At 45.4% G+C, this 22943-nt stretch overlaps 1 protein-coding gene across 5 annotated transcripts in view; it reads left to right on the top strand.

The window, feature by feature from the left end:
- Window positions 1-22943, top strand: part of ERG (ETS transcription factor ERG) — a 684573-nt gene that overhangs the window by 521008 nt on the left and 140622 nt on the right. Inside the window, exon 1 of one of the 5 annotated variants that reach the window (XM_085621260.1) lies at window positions 5481-5615. The exons of 3 other annotated variants lie outside the window; for them this stretch is intronic. The gene's annotated coding sequence lies outside the window, so the exon portion shown is untranslated. Of the gene's footprint in view, window positions 1-5480; window positions 5616-15685; window positions 15820-22943 lie in introns of those variants that run through there. One more of the 5 variants, XM_085621259.1, reaches the window with a different exon arrangement.

Below are 22943 nucleotides of genomic sequence, written 5' to 3' on the forward strand. Positions count from 1 at the left end.
CTCATATAACTGAAATGTACAACATTTTCAGGAATTATATTTATGACAAGGGTACCACAAATATATGCCCCTTAATGAATGTGTTTTGCACTTTCCTGCTAATGGCAATGGTGTAAACCAGGGCATCTAATACTATACCTTAAATGGTGACAGCCAGATTCAGTAAACTAATGCCTTTCAGGATAAAGTAGAGTTTAAAATCTTTTCCAGAAATGTATATGTATGTCTTCATATTTTCCCTTCAAGCCTTCATATGAAATGACCACTCTTTATCTGGTCACCTCCTTCATATGTCTGCTTTAGAAGAACTTGCCTTTTTTAGGAAAAGGGCTACCTGTCACCTCTCATCACCTGTCTTTATTTCATTTGGGGATTGGCTTGCAGATCTCTAAACAATATATTTAGGTTTATAAAATGCTGTGTAAAGATTACTAACATATTATAACACAACACAACAAATCAATCACACTCCTCATTTCCACAGTGATGGCAATTGTCAGAAATGTGAAAGAAGAAAAATTCTTAAGGATCATTTGTATAAAGAACCATACAAATTAGTATTTCAAAATGTTTGAAAACTGAGGGTCTGATGTAGTAAGCCTTTTTGTGGGTACAAAATTTGCAAATCACACAACAACAGGCTTAGGGACTGAAACAAGGCAGTAATGCACAAAGGACCCATTGTAACTCAGAAACAAGTTTTCGACTTACAACATGCCCTCTGTGGCTGATTGCAATCCTGTATGAGGAGGGGATGTGGAAGAGGCAAGCCCCATTTACTGAATTACAATGGAATGCATCAAAGGTTGGAAACCACAATTGTGGTTGCACACTCTTGATCTGGTGCTGACTCCCTCAAAGGGATGTAATCTCTTTTATGGAACAGCTTCCACCTTATGAATGAGTGCATTTGGCATGTAGGAAGCGGAAGTGACTGCAAAGCATTAATTGTGCAAAAAACACTGACTGCGTTGCAACCACAGTACACCATAAAGCTAATTCTTAACTTGATCCCAACATTATTTAAATTTAAAAAAAATATGCCTTGCAAATTCATCAAAATACAGCACATTTTAAAATACCTTACATTTTCCTATTTTCTTTCAAAACTATGACATAACAATCTGGACACACGCTTGTAATTTGGCTCGTCCAACCCTTCTCCATTGTCATCTAAACCAATGATAATCTTTGGTAAAATGGCGCACATGCATTATCTCCACTTTCAAGAGCTGCGTTGTTCTACACAAGAACACTCTCAAACTATTATATTTGTAATATCCTGCTTCTGATACCTATGTGCAGCATCTGATTCTAAATAAATCCAATATACACTATAACACCAGAATCACAACATGACCTTCTTGAAATATACCTTACTAGCTATGGATTTTATTAAGCTTTAATTTGGCTTTGCGGTCAGGGAATTTTGAATTTGAATTTAAAAGCATTTATTAAGCGCACTTATACCATGCGGTTTCATGGCGCTTTAAGTGATGCAGTAGCAGTCGGCGGTAGAAGGCTAGGCATTGTAGGCTCGCTCGAATAACAAGGTTTTAAGATCCTTCCGAAATAGTATGTAGGAAGGAGAGGTACGGAGAGCGGCAGGAAGAGAATTCCAAAAGAGCGGGGCGAGAACAGCGAACTTCGCTCCGCCAGATTTCTGTTTCTTGAAGCGAGGAATGGTCAGGAGAGCCATGTGGGCAGAGCGGAGTTCGCGGCCCGGAAGATATGATTTTATGGCAGAGCGTATAAACTCGGGAGCTGTTCCCGATCTAGCCTGGAAGGTGAGGCAACCGAGTTTAAAAAGGGCGCGCTCTCTCACCGGGAGCCAATGCAGAGCTTTAAGCAGGGGAGTGGCTCGGTGGTATTTGGGTAAGCCATGAATCAAGCGAGCCGCTTGATTCTGTATCAGCTGCAAGCGATGGATCGCATAGGCAGGGGCTCCATTGTAGATGATATTGCCATAATCAATTTGTGATAGTACCATGGCCAACACAATGATTTTTAACGCAGAAAGGGAAAAAAAACGAGATACTTTCCTAATTAGTCTTAATGAAAAGAAACATGCGGAGACCACTGAACCAACTTGTGAGTGGATAGAAAGTTGTGAGTTTAGAAAAATCCCGAGAGTTTTGACCTTAGGGACAGGAAGAGGGGGGACACCAAGTGACAGGGGCCAGTAAGAGGGGGCCCATGGACTGCAACCACCTCCGGTCAGGACTAACTCCGTCTTGTCCGGATTGAGTTTGAGGTGGTTGCAGTTCATCCAGTCCTGGATAAATGTCATTACTGTCCGAACATTAGAAGCGGATGAAGAGGAATTAGAAAGATTAAAGATTAGCTGGAGGTCATCGGCGTAATTAAACACCGTGACCTCCATCTGCTGTAATGAAAAAATGAGGGGGTAAATGTATAGATTAAATAAAAGGGGGGAAAGTGATGAGCCCTGAGGGACCCCGCACTCCACCTTACGGGAGACAGCGGTAAAGTTGGCCAAATGGACTGCTTGGGCCCTCCCTGTAAGGAAGGACTCAATCCACGAGAAGGCTAGGCCTTCTATGCCCGCCACCCTGACACGATTAAGGAGGATGGAATGATCCACCGTATCAAAGGCGGCGGACAAGTCTAATAAGATCAAGGCTTGCGGGAGGTTGGTGTCAATGCCTTCGCGTAGCACATCGATTACCGAAATCATCACTTTCTCGGTGGAGTGCAAGGGGCGCAAGCCAGCTTGACGAGAGGAAAGACAATGATTGATTTCGACATGGGTGCTTAAGATGGTTGTGACGTGAGTTTCCAGGATTTTTGCTAAATAAGGCAGAAGGGATATGGGACGATAATTGGAGGGGGAGGAAGGATCAGCGTCAGGTTTTTTAATGATAGGTATTACGACCGCTGATTTGTGTAGGCTAGGTATAGGGAGTATGTCAGCTTAGTACTGTACTGTACAATTTGGTTATCTGTAGTAAAACACATAGGAAATACATGGTCCTTTATATTAGCATATATTGTCCACAGGAGTGAAGAATAGCAGTTCCTTCCATTGGTAGGCTAACAGTGGTCACTGATTGCACATATTGTTAAGATTTTCATGGGAAGAATGTTGCTTGAACTAAGGGAGATGATTTCAGTAAGTGAACAGAGACCTTTGAATAGTCAAAGCATTGTTAGGCTTGAGAATCTAATGGACCACTAAGAAGGACGCCCACATTTTCTAGGATTCCCATAAATTATGGAAAACAAGTCACAGCTGTTACCTAATTACTGTGAATTAAAGGCCTAAGGCTTTGAAACCACTGCTATTGTTGCAGTAACAATTGCCAAACAATCCAAGGCTAATTAACAAAGGTTTGGGACAGTTTGAGAACATTACTCCATGTATAGGTAATCCTAAAAAAATGGAGAAAACCATTCTATGTATCCTTAACACTTGCTTTTAGATACCCACTACTTGTATTTGCTTATTTACATACGTTGCCCACACTGACACAAGCAAATTATAGAACACAATTGCTTTGTTCACATTTCCAAATTGAAAGTAAGATAAGTTCTAGTTTCCCACCAGTGAAACTTTCAAGGGGAATCAGTTTCTCAGGTAGAAACAAATACCAAATAAATCACATCTCTTTCCTCAGATTTTCCTAGGTATTATTCCTGTTATAGCCACATCCTGTGTGTCCACTTCTAGGTGTTTTGGTTAAGAAGTTGATTGCCCTGTCAGTATCAGGAGAGGAGAGATGAAGCTGATCATTTAGTTTTCTACCAACTTCATAAAATAACTCCTTTCCCTTCTCAAGCTTGAAGAGCTTCCTTGGACTTCCTCAGTGGTAAGACACATATTTTGTGTATTATCCACACTGTATAAATAGGCATTAATGCATTATTTCATTAGGAGGGTGCTAGAAGTAGTTAAAAGTGACACAGTGCATCATTTAATGTTTGCAGTGAACTCCAGAGTGTAAACGCTGCTCTTAATTTCTGAATGTACTATGCTTTACCTTCTGATTTAGCATTTTGAAGTGAATATGGGGGGACTACAGATGCAAACTTTCTCATTGCAAACATTGTATGAGTAGTGGTAAATGGCAGTTAAAAGAAACATGCAATCAAGTACAATGTGTGCCCAGTTAGCAAAAGAAACAAAATGAAAAAATATGTGTAAACAATAATGTGTACTCAGTTTCACACTTTACACCTTACTCCAAGTAAGCAACACAATGATCAGGAACAGCAAAGGTGACAAGGGACATTCTTGTTGGGTCTCACTGTGGACAGGAAATGGATCTGATGGGAAACCTCCACAGTTAACTTGGGCTGTGTAAACCTTACTCCAAGTAAGTAACAAAAGTATCAGGAACAACAAAGGTAACAATGGACCTCCTTGTTGATTCCCTCTGTGGATAAGAAATTGATTTGATAGAAAACCTCCACAATTAACTTGGGCTGTGTAAAGCCATCTGACTTTGGCTACAAAGTCCCCACCCTACCAGACCCACCACAGTGTTTTAAACATATGGCTCCACTCAATTTGATCGAGCGTGATCTCGGCATCCAGGGATAAGGCTAGGGTATCATCTTAAAAGTCTTTCAAAAGCCAAAGGAGATAAGTCAGGGTTCTCATATGTTTATGCAAGGTTCTATCAGGCACAAAGCCCACCTGCATGGAGTGAATGAGTGTTGGAATTAAAATTTTTTTTAGAAAGGAGGCCTATATGCTAGCAAGAATTTTAATGTCTAAGTTGAACAGGGAAATCGGGTGGTAGCTCTTGCATTGAGGATAATCGTTCCCCATTTTTGCAAAACTGCGATTAAGGCCCTATTAGAGAAGGGTACCAGACTGCACTGCACCCTTGAATACCTCATATAGTAGGTACCTCATATCTGGCCTGGTCCATCTGTGAAACTCCCTAGGAAAACCATCTTCACCCTGCACCTTGTTCTATGGGAGATTGGAAGTAGATATGGTTTAGGAGATTTCGCCCCTGGTGATTTCCCCCTCTAGAAGGGCTCTATCTTCTGCTTTGGGGTCAAGATTAGCGAAGCATCACCTCTCGCTGCCCCCATTCTCCGCCAGTTCTGGGCTATACAGGGTCTGGTAGTATCATGATTAATTTTTAAAACTAAGTGACACTGATTATTACAAACAATGATGCTGACTGCTGAAAGTTTCCCCAAAACTTTGTTAGTGAGTCTATAATCATGCAACGTGTATTACTGTGCTTTGATTGGCACAGGTCTGTCAGTGTGTTGTCGCGATAAGGATGAACTCTGGCTTCGACTGACAGCCTGGGTTAAGAAATCCGCCTCACAATCCGTTACACGCCTTCTTAGCAGCTCTTGGACCTTTTCTTCAGTGTGTTGAAACAACAGTTTCCCTGATGCAATTCCTGTTTGTATTAAGAACAAAACACTGCACATTCTTTCACAAGATCTACATAAGCCATTGTCCTCCAGACCGCTGTCCTTAAATTTAACACAAGTGCCCGGCTCCGCTGCAAAAAAAACATGCTGTTCTTCTTTGAGGACCCGATGCACAAGGACATCTGAGAAGCTCACACTCATGAAGAATCCCATGAGAACTCCTGGAGAAAGTAACCAATCAGCGACTTCAGGTATCACTACTATTGTAGGGTATATCACCAGGTAAAAACTGTGCGCACATAACATTGATGCAATTGCAGTTCTTTCTTTTCTCTGTATGCGATGAAAGTCCTCCTCTGTACCATTAGCTTTGGAGATGGAATATTCTCACCCAATCTACGCACTAACACCATTTTACAACAGGAGTACAACTGCATGCATTGAAAGGATGGAAACAGAGCTGGATTAGCCCTTCATTCCATCAGCCATTTCCGGGGTGGTGGAGTCAGGCGTCAGGGGTGAGGGTGCCGCGGAGTAATTGTAGAGAGCGAGAGATAGGCAGAGAGATTGAGAGACTAACTAGGACTGGTTTGAGTATTTTGCCAGGGCTGCTTTCATTTCCCAGTCTGATTTGGTGGGACACTAGCTGCAATCTATGAGAATTGTGAGTATTTCTGCCCTTTCTACTAGCTTAAGATATATGGAGACGATACAAGTATAGCAGATATTCTATCTTTGTTAAAGGATTTTGAAAACATAAAATTCCACCAAGCCTGACTGAGTAAATCCGGATTTACATTTGTGTGGCGCAGTGTGAGGGTTTTGTTCACTTATCTTACGCATAGGTGCCCATAAATCTCTGTTGTCAATGAGGCCATAAGTAGTGCAAATTTACCAATAGAGAGCAGGACTTACCCCCTGGGCAACATCAACAACAGCACGCATGCACTCCAATGGGACTGATTCACAAATGGAAAATATGCTCCCAGATGTATTTACACCCACGGCCAGGGCTGTAAGTGGGCCGGGTCCTGCTGATGCTCAGCACCGGCTGTTCTAAAAAGCAGATGCTGAGACGGGTCCCTATCGGCTCTGCATTTCTGCCCTCACCCTCTAGGTGAATAAAAAAATCTCAACTCTGCAGCAGTGCCACCCTTCAATACCTAAGGTAACTTCAAAGAGACCCGTAATGGTTCATTCAGTGTCACCATTTCAAAACTGAAGCCTTTTCAGTGTTCTATACAGCAAAGCCATAGTTGTTGTTTATTTGTCTTAGGCCACTAACAACCATTGACAAAGCCAATAGTTCTGGCTTGTTGCAGTTGTATTGTTACTTGTTGTATTATATATATATATATAACACCAAGACCAATTGTAGTCGGAGTCCCTGTGTCGGTATCCAGGTTCTGGAGGGGTACCGGCGTTGGCGGAGGGGAAGGGGTTTCTCCAAGGGGAAAACTGTTTTTGTGGCAGAGAATATAAAAAGTACACAGTGAGTTCCAACCCTATGTGAAATTCCATCCTGTGTAAAAATCCGCAGAGAAGAAATAGGACCCCTTGGAAGATGTGACATGGCATTTCCAGCACTACGCCTGAATCCTTTCCCCTGGGACAGCTTTCTGGGTGTATTAGAGCTCCCATAGAAGTTTATCCATTTCAAAGGAAATGCAAACGTCTGAAATATCTCAGAAAATATATATTAACAGAGGTTTTGAACGCATAATCCCCCATAATCTTGACCCGCTCATTAACCGCACACAGTTGGAATATGGTTAATGGTTGCATGGTTGCATGTGCACCCGTCTCTGCGGTGACGCGTACAGGCTGTTAAAATGGTTATAGTCTCCCATTTTACATACTTCCTGGGCTTGCTGCAATTATTGATTAATACTACCTTAATAAGATCTATAGAGACAGGTACCAGAGATTTTATAGAGGCGGCTCTAGAACTGGATTGAAAGCCTCTAAATTGTTAACACATTGCAGACGGGGTCTTGGATTACCATGTGATGAATACTACTGCACGGTGTTACTCCTGTCTCAGTTGGTCTACATGAGGTCGAGATCGAGTGACCCCCACCCCCCCGCTCTGGGTCCTTATTGAACGGCATCTCACTCATGCCTACTAGCGTAGGATCTATCAACACAAAAACCCCTCCTCAGTGACACCTAACGCTCTAATGCTAGCTACGTCTGCACCTAGATACAAGTGCATAAACGCCTACAAATCAATGCTAGACTGCATATTCGTGCACCACTCTGGAACACTAGCATCTGTATTGAGGTAAACTAGTTCAGTGGGCAGAGTGGCAAAGGGTTGGACTCCTTGTCCTAGATTAAATGATGCAGCGACAAGGCGAATTGAAACCTTTGTGACATTACAGGAGGAATTCTCCCTTCCATCAAGTCAAAAATAGAGATACTGTCAAGTTGAAGAATTGTCTGACCTAAATATGAGGTCATTCCAGACTTGCACAATCTCCAGTATTCGAAACATTGGGGGCTCTGTAAGAAAGTGACCTCAGGGTTTTACAATGTGAGGATCAAGCAGGTGCATGCTAAGCCCCTCCAAGTACAATTACGGAGAAATGTGTAGAGGTTAGTCTATACAGAATAAGCGGAAGCCAACTGAGAAGCCCTTGTCGAGCAGCTAGATAGAGGGGTATGGGAGTCCTGCATGAAGTTCTTTCTGTATTTCTTAAATTTTACACCTGCTCCAGGACAACTAAACCTCCACAAGTCAGATCTCCTACATCATTCAAACTGCAAGAGATCTGATCCAGCCGGCTGTGACATAAGCCATGTCATTTTCGACTGCCCGCAAATCTCTGCCTTCTGGTTCCAAATTGGCACTGCCCTCAAAGAAACGACACATGTGACAATAATGATGATGACAAATCTAATTCCTTTACATGACACAGTTAATATATCCCCACTATGGACTCACGACTGTCTCCTACTGACAAATGCCATCTCCGGGGCAAAGACTTGCATGCCGAGTTTGCGGCCCTTGCCCTAACGGCCACAGTATGAAGACTGGCTATGTGAATCCATAATACTGATGAAACACGTATTTACAAACTACAAGATACTATGGAAACCTTTTATGGTGTTTAGTTCCCGTTCCTACACCTGCCATGACGGAGATATGTTAGATTTATCCCTCAATCACAAATAAATTACCCCCATCTTTCTCTTTCACCTGCCCTGAAGACATTATCCATGACAACCCCCACCCCTTCTCCGTAGGTTGCCCTAGCCATGGTTGGGTGAGATCATCTACAATGGGAATTGTAGCCTACCGCACTATGTTCATTTACATTTGTTTATGCCATAATACACTATATCATACCACATGTTTTTGTGTTATGGAGTAATGGCATGATAATACTAGATATTTCTGACATCATCACGCTGGGTTTTAAATCGCCTTTGGTAACAGCTATGGATATAATTGTGGACATTTTGCCATGCCTTCGGAAAAGTCTCATGGATATAGGTCAAATGAGTTGCCACCTAGATGAGAGGTGTCTTTTGCCACCTGTTTTTCATCCTTATAGATCTATACTATGACATTGCACATACGATATATATATATGCTACAGCTTTGTATCCACCCCTTTCAACCATTTGCTTTCTTCGATCAGTCTAACTCGGCCATTGGCATAACACTGCATAACACTTTGTCAATCTTCGCAGTGGAGTCTTCACCTCTCACCTTATGCAATTGCCTGTTTGACTGTCTACTTCCAACTTCACCCAAGAACTTCCATTGGACTGCATACGTGGTTATTTTACAACTGTAGCCCTTTATGTCCACTGCTGCTTGCTCCCTCCTTCGGCTCTCATTACAAACAACCTGGTTAATTGTGATGTCTGTCGTAAACTCCTGTTACCGCACATATTGCATTTATGGGTTTAGGGATAAATATCGGGCGGTCAAACCTGCTAATATTCATTCAGTGAAAAATGCCTGATATTTACCAGAACATATGGATTTTGGAGCAGTGAACACCAAATCCACATATTATTCCCCCAAAAAGTTATAATAGAGGAGACTTTATCACACCTGATGAATTTCACCTCAGCGGAATCAGATTTTTTCAGGTGCTATAAGTATCAAATCATTTATCAGGCCGCTCATAATGAGGGCCATTGTGTCTTGCTCAAATTTCATAACTCTGAATGTGTTCGCACTTAAAAACTCAGATGTATTGGCTTTGCCAATGCTTGTGTTTTTAGATCTAATCCAAAACAATGCACAATTCACAGTGAAAAAATGAAAATTGAGGAGTAAGTGAGCAAGCCAGTGGACGTGGCCAGAACATTTGCATTGACTACTCACAAAGGGATGTCCACACAAATGTGTACACACTGACGTGTGCATCCGCTACGTCTAGTGTGGCCAAGTGCAGGCCAAGGTCAGGAGTACACAGGGCAACCAGGGGCAACATCTAAAGATGGCCTGGCTCGCAGAGTCTCATGAAGCAATGTGGAGACACTAGCTTGACAGCTTGGTCGATTCTTCCACATAGCATAGTTCCTGAAGAAATGTTTATGTCTGATAAAGACACAACAATGAGGGGTGGGGCGTCCTCTTAGCCCCTACCAGTCGCACAGCTGTGTGCGCCATCATGGCGATCCAATAGTTAATCCGTTTTAATCAATATTAATCACTCTGATCCTTGTAAACCTGCTCTTTGAACATCCTTTCAAGTTGCGCTTATTTGTCAAGCCACACACGGAATAATTTGCCATTTCCCAAGTTTCTTATGTTCCAACCGTGTCCATCCAGACCTCATGAAAGAACATGACCAATGCAAAGATTCCTCCAAGGCAGTGTTTTATTAAATTAAACCCAATGCATTTCGGGCAATCAGGTGCCCTTCATCAGGGGTCACTGTGAATAACAATAAAAACAACAATAATCAACATTACCATTTAAAAAAAACATTTCTAAATTTTACTTTAAACTAACGTGTACAAATGCGTTTCTCCAAATGCCAAATTGCAATACATCCCTCTTTTGTTTCACCACTCTGCCTCCCTCAGTCAGTACTAATATACATCCATCGTTCATCTTACAAGCCTATATAATGATTGATACATTCCCCAGTCTTTGCGCCGTAGTTACTCAAAACCTGTTCAACAATCGACTTTCCCATGTTGGCTCCAAATAACACTCAATTCACACTCACAGCTCTCCCCCCCAATGACCTACACCCTCCTCCTTATCCTACTTCCATCACCCTACATGCACCAAACCGAGTTCTCTCCCCTACTCTCTTAATCATAACACTTGTCTCATTCTACTGTCGGTTTTCTACAAGCAAACACTCCTGTCTCCTTAGACCGATCTTTTTCAGGTTTCCCTGACTTTTCCTCTTGTCACTGCTACAATTCTTCAACCATTTCTCCCACCATAACTCGGTCTTTAACCCCACGTTTACCCTTCAGTTATAATAAACAACCCTTCTCCTCCCGTACCTCCTATGAGCGTTTTAAAACCATCCGGTCTCCTCTCCGTTCCAAACCAATTGTTTACTCTGCAACCCTCCCTTATTTAACCACGTGCGTCTTTTCTTAAAGCTCCCTGATAGGCTCATTACGAACGCTTTCCCGCCATCCATCATTATATAGGCTTGTAAGATGAACGATGGATGTATATTAGTACTGACTGAGGGAGGCAGAGTGGGGAAACAAAAGAGGGATGTATTGCAAGTTGGCATTTGGAGAAACGCATTTGTACACGTTAGTTTAAAGTCAAATTTAGAAATGTTTTTTTAAAATGGTAATGTTGATTATTGTCGTTTTTTTAAATGGCAATGTTGAATATTGTTGTTTTTATTGTTATTCACAGTGACCCCTGATGAAGGGCACCTGATTGCCCGAAATGCATTGGGTTTAATTTAATAAAACACTGCCTTGGAGGAATCTTTGCATTGGTCATGTTCTTTCATAAGGTCTGGATGGGCACGGTTGGAACATAAGAAACTTGGGAAATGGCAAATTATTCCGTGTGTGGCTTGACAAATAAGCGCAACTTGAAAGGATGTTCAAAGCGCAGGTTTACAAGGATCAGAGTGATTAATATTGATTAAAACGGATTAACTATTGGATCGCTATGATGGCGCACACAGCTGTGCGACTGGTAGGGGCTAAGAGGACGCCCCACCCCTCATTGTTGTGTCTTTATCAGACATAAACATTTCTTCAGGAACTATGCTATGTGGAAGAATCGACCACTGTGTCTTCAGAATATCCGAATGTGCTCAGGTGCCAAGAGGGAGCGGGCCTTCTTGCAACATGTTAGTGACGTCTGAGACGACGTCTGTGCTGTGTTGTAATGAAAATGGTGCAAACAAATGAAAAAAGTGAAAATGAGGTGAAACATTCTTTTTTTTTAAGTTCTGATAGTTGTTTTTAAGATGACAATATTTTGGTTTGTAATTAAACACGTCTTACTACTCCTTTTATCAATGCCAATGCCAAAGAGGTTTAACCTTTAAATTCAAAAGATCTTTACTTCAGAATTCACCACGTTTGTTGACATTAGTGTTAAGAAAATATAAAGACTTTGCTCAATAAGAAAGCTTTTGAAACAAATGATAATAAAAAAGTATTGAAATATTTGGAAGGAAGTGTATTTTTATTTAGTAATTTAAAAAAATATGTTCCTTATAAACAAATCCTCTCTCAGAACGCCCTCATGATATAATTGGTGTTCGATAAGGACCAAGCAGCCATATACATTAAAAGGAATGTGTATGTAGCCCGCCCTCTCCCATACTCCGGATGGACTAACCCAGCACAGGGCAAAGTCGTTCTGCACACTCAGGTGGAAATGCACTGCCTCATGAATATCAAATTGTGCAGCTGCACAGGAGGGATAGTGGCTCACTAGGGACAAACAACACCTATCTCTCCATCCTATTTTGCAAAGCGCTCACATTCAAACTTTTGTACATTAAATGGTCCATCGCGTTAACGAGGTCATAATGCAGCTCAAAAGCCTAGCTCAGATCACAACAATATTCTAGAATGCCTATTACTCCTGAGTGTTAGAGATGCAGGACTGGAAGAAGAGAAATTGTTTTCCATCTACACTGTATGCCCCCTTTAAAGCGCAGGATCAGTGCAGCCGCTCTCTAATTAGGGTTTTGGTAAAACTCATGCTGATGCAAAGCTTGGACACATGTCCTTGTGAGCTAGCCTCAAGTCGCTTCCCTACCTCTCTGCCTTGCGGCTTGCATTGAGTAACAATGGGAGCATGGAGTTCCAAAATGGAGTATTGCACAGTCCAATGCTTGTTTATTTGTTGTAAAATTATACTGCCTTTGCATTGCCTAGCGATGGATTGGAAAGGCAGTGGAGCTTAGTTCTAGTGGCCTACAATGTTTGAATGTAACATGATAAAGAAATGTTCCTGTGTCCTTGATTAACTGCTGGATTCTTTGTATATTGTTCACGCTTTGCGATGGCTCTGTTGCATGTTTAATTGTGAAGTGTTCCGCGACTTGGCTCTTAGTTTGGGTCTTGGGCCAAATTGAAACACTGGGGACTCTGCCTTCCAATGCTGTGGCTTTCAAATATCTACTGTCCGGGTGTTGCATCAGTCTGGTCATGAGCCAGACTGCTGGCGTGTCCGGTACCATCAGTGGCAGTAGGCAGCCTCTGCCACACCTTCATCCTTCCTACCAAAAGCCCAGTTCCAACTCAGGAAGAAGATTTATACCTCAGTGGAGTCAGGGGAAAAAGGGGGAAGGAAGCGGTCCTCACCACCAGCCGACAGGTGGCAGTACCTCTCTGTTGCCCTTTGTTTCAGCTCCGCTCTTGAAACATGGCTGCCTTGCCAGAAAGCTGTAGTGTCACATTTTGATGCTAGGCAGCGCAGGCATGCTTGCTGACATCAGCCAGTGGCAAGGGCAAGAACCAGCCATGGTACTTGTAAACCTCACACTGTACTAATTTAGACAATAGCATATGCCACCGCCTTGGTATAAATGATGCCGCCAGGAAACCTCCTGTTTGAGGAAATATAAATCCTGCTGCTCCCCGCCTAAACGAGTGGTGTCTGCTAGGAGTTAGCTGAAAAAAGTGGGCTGTCAATGGGAGTGATCAAGGACATGCAGTGCAAATTAGGGTCTGACCCAAAATCTCACACCCTTTGGCAATTCACAAACATTCAGAAGATCGCTTTGCGTTCGTCTCATTTAACCCACTTCTATGAAATAATGAGCTGGAACAAAAATACAAATCTACTCCATTTGACCAATGCCCGAATTTTTATGTACTAACATATTCTGTCCTGCTAAGTTATAGCTGGACTAAGGATTGTTTCTGCCATAGGCTAAGTGAAATATTTCCACCTTCCACCCCCGGAAGCGAAGACTCATGCTGTGCTGATACATATAATCTGCGCCCCCTGCAGGTGGGGACATAGATGGTATTTTGCTCTAGTGGAACCTGGTGGTGAAAAAGTGGCTTGGGCAGTGCAGAGCAAGGGTGCCACGGGCACTAAGACAAGAATAGGAAATGCGCTCCCTTTCTCGTTGTTTGGTAGGGAAATGAGTCATAATTGGGTGCAGTGTGCCTCCTGGTGTCACTGCACATGCTGCACTATTGATTGCTACAACTCTGGGCTTGGATGTGGTTCACCTACGAAAATATTAAAGGCAGATTTTCGAGTGCAAAGCTGAAACAGGCACGAGGATTCATTGATTGATTGAGCCACCCCTACTGATGAGCAGGGAGTCACTTTCTCCTATCACTCAGTTCACATTTGATTCCTTAGAGACACTGGGGTCTATTCACAAAAACATTCGGGAGTACTTAAAGTAGTACTCCTGTGGCACTCCTTTACACTCACTTATAGGCCTTTGTTATTTGGCTCCAACACAACTAATAGGAATACAAGGGGAATACAAGGTGACTACTGGCATGCAATTAATACAAATATAAAAAACTGTGCCCTCTTTGGACTCGGGGTGAAAGTGTACCTCAAGTACTCCCGTAGTATATTTCCTTTCTCCCCTCACTATGTGATGCTAAGGAAATTCAACTGCAAAGGTTCTATTTAGGAAGAAAGAAAAACAGAGATGTACAAAAACACTCTTCCGTGCAAAGTCTAGGGTTGCCACTTACTTGACTGCTTTTCTACTGGCACAAAAAAGCAAATTCACCTACTGCTGGTATTTTTAGCCCTTAGCTGTACATACTTCAAACAGCAAATATAAACACAAAACACTTTTGAAATGTGTTCCAGAGCTGCGTTAACGATCCCTGACTAATAATTAAAGTAAACCAAGGGAGAAAAGTAATGTTACAAATGAACACACACGAGTTTGCTTAAACTCATATTTAGTATCATGTCCGGGCCTTGGTAGACTCTTAAAACAACAGCAAATGTTCGGTATTTTTTCTTGGACAGGAGGCGACCCTAGCAGCGTCACTATATCACAGTGAGGTTTATTCTGCAGCGACCCCTTTAACTGGCATTAATTCGTCATCTCGTTACCTAACATCTGCAAAAGAGCTTGCATACTCCTCGCCTGGAACTCAAATCAGAGTGTTTAGTCTACGTGGACTGAAAATGGGCGCTGCCCCTTTAAGGTTGTTTGCAACAGTTGGACGCAGCTTGTCAGGTGAAGGTTAATTGCTCTCCCGTGGAAGCAGTTCTGGGCCCAGATGGGTTATCGGGGCTCCGCACTCGCGACAATATTAATCTCGTTTCCGGCACGACTTCCTCTTCCCTCAACGGAGCTGTCATCGGCGCTCACCAGAAGGGTGGACGGACCACTGGGACGCGGAGCCCCGCGCGCCTCGAAACAATGCGCAGAGAGCGTCCTATCAGCAGGGAACATCTTGAGGGGACAGCACTTTCGGTGCTCTTTCAAGAGCTGTGATTCATAAACATCGCTCTCAGTCAGGCCCCAGGGCGCCCGCCCCACACTGCAGCGCCCCCCACGTGTTCTTCTCGCATTCAAAAAGTGAAGGGTAAGAGAACTCGCGCATTAACACAGGAAGAAAGAAGGTCCCAGATGTGGAAGATCAGCACAACCCAAAATTGTCTCGTTTTTATTTTGCAGTAAAACATGAGATGACCTCAAAGTAAAAAAAAAAAGGGATGGCTGGAATGCTTCTTGTATTATTCTCAGCCACTGGTTTATTACTGGAGGCTGCATTCTAGTCCAAAATTGTTTTGTCCACTATACCACTCTAGACAGAGACCATCTATATGTAAATGAGTTTTGGTCTCACTCCAGCCTGAACCGCCTGACCACATCCCCTCCAGCCTGGAAAACAAGCAACCCAGAGCAGCTTTGGACTTTGGCCTTTCAGCCAGGGTCAGCTTGAGGTCACTGATACAATGAACACAGGACCCTGGTCTGGGCATACTCACTGCGCCTAGAGCATCTGCGATGGATGAAATGTTTGAAGTAATCTCAGCCACAGGTAAGTGCTCAGCTGAAATCCAGTACATTATTTTTTGTCCATTATTATGCATACTAGACAGAGACGAGCCACATGCAGGTAAGTCTTGGTCCAGCTTCAATAGAAACAGTCCTGCACTTATTGCTAAGCCAGACCCAGTCCAAATGGGAAAATTAGCAACCCAAGAATGGTTGTGGCCTACTTAGGCCTCATCGGTGAGGTGTCATTTAATTTCTGTGATGCAGTGAGAACAGGACCACGTCTCATTGTGCCTATTCCAAAGGAAGGCCCCCAGCCAGAGCCCCAGGTTTCTTTAGAACAGTTTAATTTTTTTTTAATTTACAATATTTTTTAAATAAGTAACCCCTACCCTTAACTGATTTACCTTTTTCTTCGTTGTACAATATAGTGTCCCATAGTGCTTAATTTGTAAACAAAAAACTAAGTGACAGGGCTGAAGGTATTACACACGGGTCCACTGCAGCTGACACAACCCACATGTCACTTTAAACTGCAGTTTTAAGCCTGTGTTTTTATCATTTTTTTCAGATACGTTAAATAGTTAAATGACCCACCGAAGAACTTTGCATAAAAAGCGCCGGCAAACAATGGCACAAATTAAGCACTGGTGTCCCTTGATGCAGTTGTTTTGATGTAGTGACCCATGATGCAGAGTCCTATGCAGGGTGGGTACAGCCATAAGGCAAATGATGATTGTGCCTAGGCCTATTAAGCTTGCGTGCATGACAGTTGGGTCTGGCCATATGATGATTGAGGCTGAGCATATGATGGTGGAGTCTGGGAACACAATGCTGAATCTTTGGAAATGCTTGTTGAGTTAGGTATGTGATGATTGTTCTAGGCATATCGTAGTTGACTGTGAACATTTGAGACTGAAACTGGGCATGTGAGGAATGTAAATAGGCATAAGTGACTATACAGGCTTGTAAGGGTAAAGCTAATGCACAGTGACTTTGCCAGGTTATATGCTGGCTTCCCTTGGCCTAAGGTGGCTGTTAGGAGGTTTTTTTGCAGGTTCACCCTCACTTTTTGCCTCAAATTTTTGACTATTAGGTAAGGGTGTAATGCCTCTGTGGTGCACTGGTGATGCAGTAAGGCCCTGCTGATCGGGCCTTACTGCATGTGCTCTGACCCTTAAAAGTGTATGTTTAATTTGTTTAAACTCAAATGACATAGGTCAACTTACTATAATCCCTAGTATATGGTACCGGGGGTATCTAGGGCCTGTAAATTAAGCGTCCCTTGAGGACTGCAGCACTATTGTGCCACGACGAGTGTGAAAAAGAAAAGCAGGCCTCCCAGACTGCCATTGCCGGCTGATGTAGCAGTTTCTAAACTGCTAATTCGACTTTGCCATTCAAATCAATGGCAAAGTCAAGACCTTCCTTTTTAATACTTCTAAGTCACCCCTAAAGCAAGACTACTGAGCCCTAAAGGCAGGGTGCATTATATTAAAAAGAAGGGCATGTGTTTTATACATTTTACAAGAACTGATAGTAAAAACCCTGCCCTGTTGTTTTTACTGTGGAAAGGCCCCATTGGCGAGTATGGAGTTACACACTGACAACTAACTCAGCAGTGTTAACCTCTGAACGGGACAACTAAATATGGTACTTCAAGGTATGTCGTATTCAGGTCAAATTAAATCTAACTTTTGCACGAATGGCAACTTTAGAAAGCTATCAGTTTGTTGGTCTAAGTTTCTAGTAGCCGCTCATGGCTGCACACAAGCTTTTGTCCTCGAGACAGACTTTTGCCCTCCTGGACAGAGGTGTGAACGACTCTCAGGAAGAAACACAAAGGATATGCCGAGAGTCGATGTGTGACCTCCTTCTGGCGGGATGGCTAATTTGGTATGAGCTAAAAGGGCAAGCTTTAAGGGCAAATGGTAGTCACACATAAGAGGGCTGCACCAAAGAATGGAATGCACCTTCTGCATCTCGGGCTAGCAAAGAAAGGAATGTGTCTGTGGAGCCCAGCTCGAGAAAAGTCGTCCGTGACCCTTAGACGAAGAAGATGACTCCAAGAGTCAGTTGGCTTACTCCCTGTTACAGCCACAAAACCGTAAAAACGGAGAAGCCTGCACCTCTGAGAGCCTAGCGCCTAGAAACCTGATCACTGCTGGAGACCCAAAACTTAAAAGTTCCCCCCAAAGCTGCAGGAAGTAGGAGAGTTGTCGGAGTGCTGTTTGGTAGACCAGCACGAAAGTTACTGCAAGTTAAAGGGAACCTCTGGTTTCAATGTAACCAGAGACCAGTAGAACAGTGACAACTAGGTTTGCGCTCGACTTCAAGGGACATCAACCCGAGCCCAAAGTTGCCCTACCTTGTTCATGGATCAAGGGGTGGCCACAAGAAGATCTCTTACATCAGCTCATCATCCTCAGCATTCTTGAGAATCTTTAGCATCCTTAAACCCAGAATCCTGCATCCCTTGCATCAGGACCACTCCATTGTTTCTGACTAAAGATTCCTTTTCTTGTGAGGTAACTGTTCAATGGTCAACTGGACCTCATTGGTCCCTGTGACTGGCTTTCTGACTTGGTCCCATAAGCGTGCCCTTATAGATGTTTTCAAGTTACTTGTTGTGGCTAACCCTAAACCACGAATGATGGTGAATTATAATCATTTATCGTGCTAAGTGAAAAGCTGTGATTTATTGTTTCTTTAAAAATTCATATCTCTGAAACCTATTTTTATAAAGTGATGTTGGGTTTTTATTGTGCTGTGTGTTCTTCTAATTCAACTTTTTTAGCACTTCTTAATGCTGTACACTAGTTCCTTTGACTAGGTAAGATCGATTGGACCTAATATGGAATTGCGCCTTTATTACACAGTGAGGTCACACAAGCACACCATATAATAAACCACTTTCCTCATAATTACTTTTTTATTTTATTAACCTTACACTTTAGTTCAGTGATGTCCCTTCACGTTACGTCACCAGGGTTACAGGTCATGCAAAGTTGCTCCTTGTGATTTCAAGCAGCAATGTCTAATGATGCACTTCTTGCAAAATTATCCAGGTCAAACAGCATACATTTGTAATAGTCTTGCTATCTATTTGCAAAGTGTTTTCTATTGGTGGAATCCCACCCAGTTACTTTCCATTCTTAAGCAAGCAAGGAAAGTACCAACTTAGATATGGAAGACTCAGTGTCTATTACTAATTCTCATTTTCCCTTCTAAGGTTCAGAGAAGTATTTAAAAATATTCTTACAGCCTAGCGCGCAACCAAGATGGCCGCGTAGGTGCGAGGCTCCCGAGGACCTCCGCAACCTCCTACGATTATCCTGACATTATCCTGCCCTGGATGAGGGGACTATGTTGGTGAACCTGAGCTGAGGTGGCACCCGTTTCCCGCTTCCGAATCGGACCTCGGACACCGGAGTGAGCACCGATTGAAGTGTGCGGCCTTCCCCTCGCCGGACCCCGGATTTGCGCTGTGGGGTGATCCAGTGACAAAGTGAACAACAGCGGCAGGCAGGGCCTGGCGACTCGCGTGCCCCGCACTTTCGCTTTCGCTTTCGCACCACCTTGTCGTCTCTGCGAGGTTGGGTCGCGGAGCCCTTGGTGTTGGTGTGGTGTGGCCTTGCTGGGAGACCCTGCCTGCCTGCAGGCTGTGATCCACCCCGCTGCCCTGAGGGGGCCCCCCCGGAGCTTGTGTCTGCTTTCCTGCCCTACACGACGTGGCTGGTGCGACTGGGAGACTGGTGGCCATGGCCACGAAACAAGATGGAGACCGGGCAAAGACCAAATCGACCCGGCGCGGCGCCGTCCATCAGGCCAACAGTATGGACCGCTATACCCTCCAGAAGGGATCGCCCGATGGACCGCGCAAGTCCCCTGAGAGCCCTCCTGATGCCCCAGACCTGCCCGCAGATTTGACTCTGCGAGATGTTATGGGCGCCATTGCCGAGATGAAGGCCTCGGTGGGCCAGCGGTTTGATACACTGGCGCAGAAGATTAACTCGGTCCTCGTGGATGTTGGCCTGGTGAGGGCCGATCTTTCCAAAACCAATGACCGAGTAGAGTCTTTGGCCCACACCGCATCGGGCCTAACGGCAGATGTGGCGGCCTTGCAAACAGAGGTGCGCCGGCTTAGTCGGGCGACTGCGCTAATGGATCGACGCCTGGAGGACTCCGAGAGTCGGGCACGGAGGAACAACATCCGCATTATCGGGGTGCCCGAGGGACGCGAGGAGGCGGCGGCGGATCTCTTTGTGGAGGACCTGATTGCTACCCATCTCCAGCCACGGGGGCTGAGCAAATTCTTCGCTGTGGAGAGGGCTCACAGGGTTCCCGGGGGAAGGCCGAATGTCGGAGCCCCTCCGAGACCTCTCATCGCCCGGATTTTCAATTTTCGGGATAGAGACGCTATCCTGCAAACCTCCAGACTGCATGGACCGGTCAAGCTTGACAATATGGAGGTTAATTTCTATCCTGATTTCACCCCAGCGGTCCAGAAGCAGAGACTGAGCTTCCTAGGCGTCAAACGCCGTCTTCGGGACCTAAACCTCAAATATGCCATGCTTTTCCCGGCCAAGCTGCGTGTGGAGGTGGATGGTCGCACGCATTTCTTTGATCGTCCCGAGGCGGCCGGGGACTGGCTGGATACTCTGCCCGGGGATCGTGATCGGGGGGGCGGGGGGGGGGCGGCGGGGGGAGACGGCACGCTGGATCAGGACTGAGGGTCTAATATTGGGCCTCACTCTGGACGAAAATGATGCCACTTTTGATTCTGCGTCAGTTTTTTGTAAGTTCCCCTCCTATGGAGGTTGTGTTGGGTCTATTGGGGGTTCTCCCTCCTCCTCTAGGGGGTTTAGTTAGTCTAACTACATATGGGGCGACAGGCACACTGCACGTTGGGGGGGCTGTTTGGGCTCATGCAGGGGTGCAGGGAGGGGGGAGTTCTGTTGGGGTGGGTGGGTGGGGATGGGGTGTTGTTCGTTTTTATCACAAGGCAAACGTATTATTGTGTTGGTTCTAAAGTGCTCTCCGGGGTACGAATGATGGCTTTTGTATATGATGGGGGGTAGGGAACTAACTTTGTTGTCCTGGAATGTGAATGGACTGGGGGACAGGATCAAACGGGGTGTGGTCCTGCAGTTTCTGAAGCGAATCTCGCCCGATGTAGTCTTTCTGCAGGAGACACACCTCATTGGTAACTCCTTCTGCGCCATGAATCGGCGTGGTTATCGCCTAGTGGCTCATTCGGGCTTTACGTCCGGCTCACGGGGTGTGGGCATCATGGTGAAGAACTCGCTCCCGTTGGAGATTGATGAGGTGTTCCACGATGATAGGGGACGTTATACGGTCTTGGTGGGAAGACTGGAGGGCAAAGTGGTTATCTTTGTGTCAGTATACACCCCACCGGGGCTGCAGTCGACCACCTTTGCGGACCTTGGGCGCCTTCTCCTTGGCCTTCCGGGGGGGCTTTTAGTTGTGGGGGGGGATTTTAATGCGGTGGTATCTGGATCTTTGGATCGTCACCCCCCTAGGGACCTCCCCCGGGCACAGGCGTGGCTACCCGGCCTCTTGGACACATTTGGATTAGTGGACTGCTGGTGTTTAAAACACCCCGCGCAGCTGCAGTATACTTTCCACTCGGGAGCCCATGGTAGTCTCTCACGACTAGGTTATGTCCTTGTCCCGGCGGCCTATGTTGGGAGGGTGGGAGAGGTACGCCATTTGCCACGGGGTATTTCGGACCACTCCCCGCTCCTACTGCACTTTGATGTCTTTCCGAGGGGTGAGGTAGGGTGGTCCCAATCAATCCTTGGTACCTGCGCGACCCCTCCATTCGCGCTGCATTGATTAAATCCCTTCAGCGATATTTTGATGAGAATGTGGGGTCTGTGCCTTCGGCCATACCGCTATGGGAGGCCTTCAAGACAGTACTCCGAGGGGAGGCCCTATCCCTTATTTCCCATGCCCCGAGGCGCGAGCGGGAGGAGGTGACCCGGATGGAGGCTGAAATAGCCGAGTTGGAGGGGAATTTAGAAGGTGGGGTGACGGATGCTGCATTACATGTCCTCCAACTCAAGCAGGCGGCCTACAGGGCCCTCGTCACTGAGGCGGCCAGGGGCCTCAGTAGAGAGCAACAGGGGCGTCTGTATGATGTGGGTGATAAGGCTGGTAAACTTATAGCGTGGTTGGACAAAAAAGAGAGAGCGAATCGTGTGGTCCCGCTGATTGAGAAAACGGATGGTGTGTGTGTAACTGAGCCAGAAGAAATTGTCTCCTGCTTCGCGGATTATTTCCATGGGGTGTATTCCCCGGTGTCTCCCTGCTCGGAAGAGGATTCCCTTGCCCTGCTCAGTGATATTGCGCTGCCGTCCCTTTCCGGGGAGGACAGGGTGTCGTTGGACGCCGCTCCCACCTCCGACGAGATCGCCCTCGCCATACGCTCGGTCGCTTCCGGTAAGGCCATGGGTCCGAATGGTCTCCCTATCGAGTTGTACAAGTTACGACAGGATACGCTGGCACCCCACCTCCGGGCTATGTTCCTGGCGGCACACTCGGTGGGCTCCCTCCCGCCGGACCAGCGTCTGGCTACAATCGTGGTCATCCACAAGGAGGGGAGACCTCGGGACCGGGTTACATCCTATCGGCCCATTTCGCTGCTGAATTCGGAGCCCAAGATTCTCGCTAAGGTACTGGCCAATCGGCTGGTCGGCGTGGTGGGCGATTTGGTTCATCAGGACCAGTCTGGCTTTATTCCTCATCGCAACACAGCCCTTAATCTGCGGCGTTTGCACGGTGTGCTCGCACGTGCCCCGTTCATACGGGAGTCGGCCATTTTGGCGTCCTTAGACGCCACCATGGCGTTTGACACGCTTGAATGGCCATATATCTGGGCGATGCTTGCGAAGTTTGGATTTGGCCCAGGGTTCATCAGTTGGGTCAAATTGCTATATTCGGGCCCATTGGCGCAGGTGGTGGTGAACGGAAGAGTATCGGCTCCGTTTGAGCTGGGCCGGGGCACTCGACAGGGCTGCCCCTTATCGCCGCTCCTCTTTGCACTTGCCTTGGAGCCCCTGGTGGAGTGGCTGCGGTGGGAGCCTTCCATCCGTGGTCTCCGCTGGACCCCCGAGTATGAGGACCGCGTATCCCTATACGCCG

This window comes from Triturus cristatus, chromosome 8 (genome assembly GCF_964204655.1).
Source record: "Triturus cristatus chromosome 8, aTriCri1.1, whole genome shotgun sequence".
In the NCBI taxonomy this organism is placed as follows: Eukaryota; Metazoa; Chordata; class Amphibia; order Caudata; family Salamandridae; genus Triturus; species Triturus cristatus.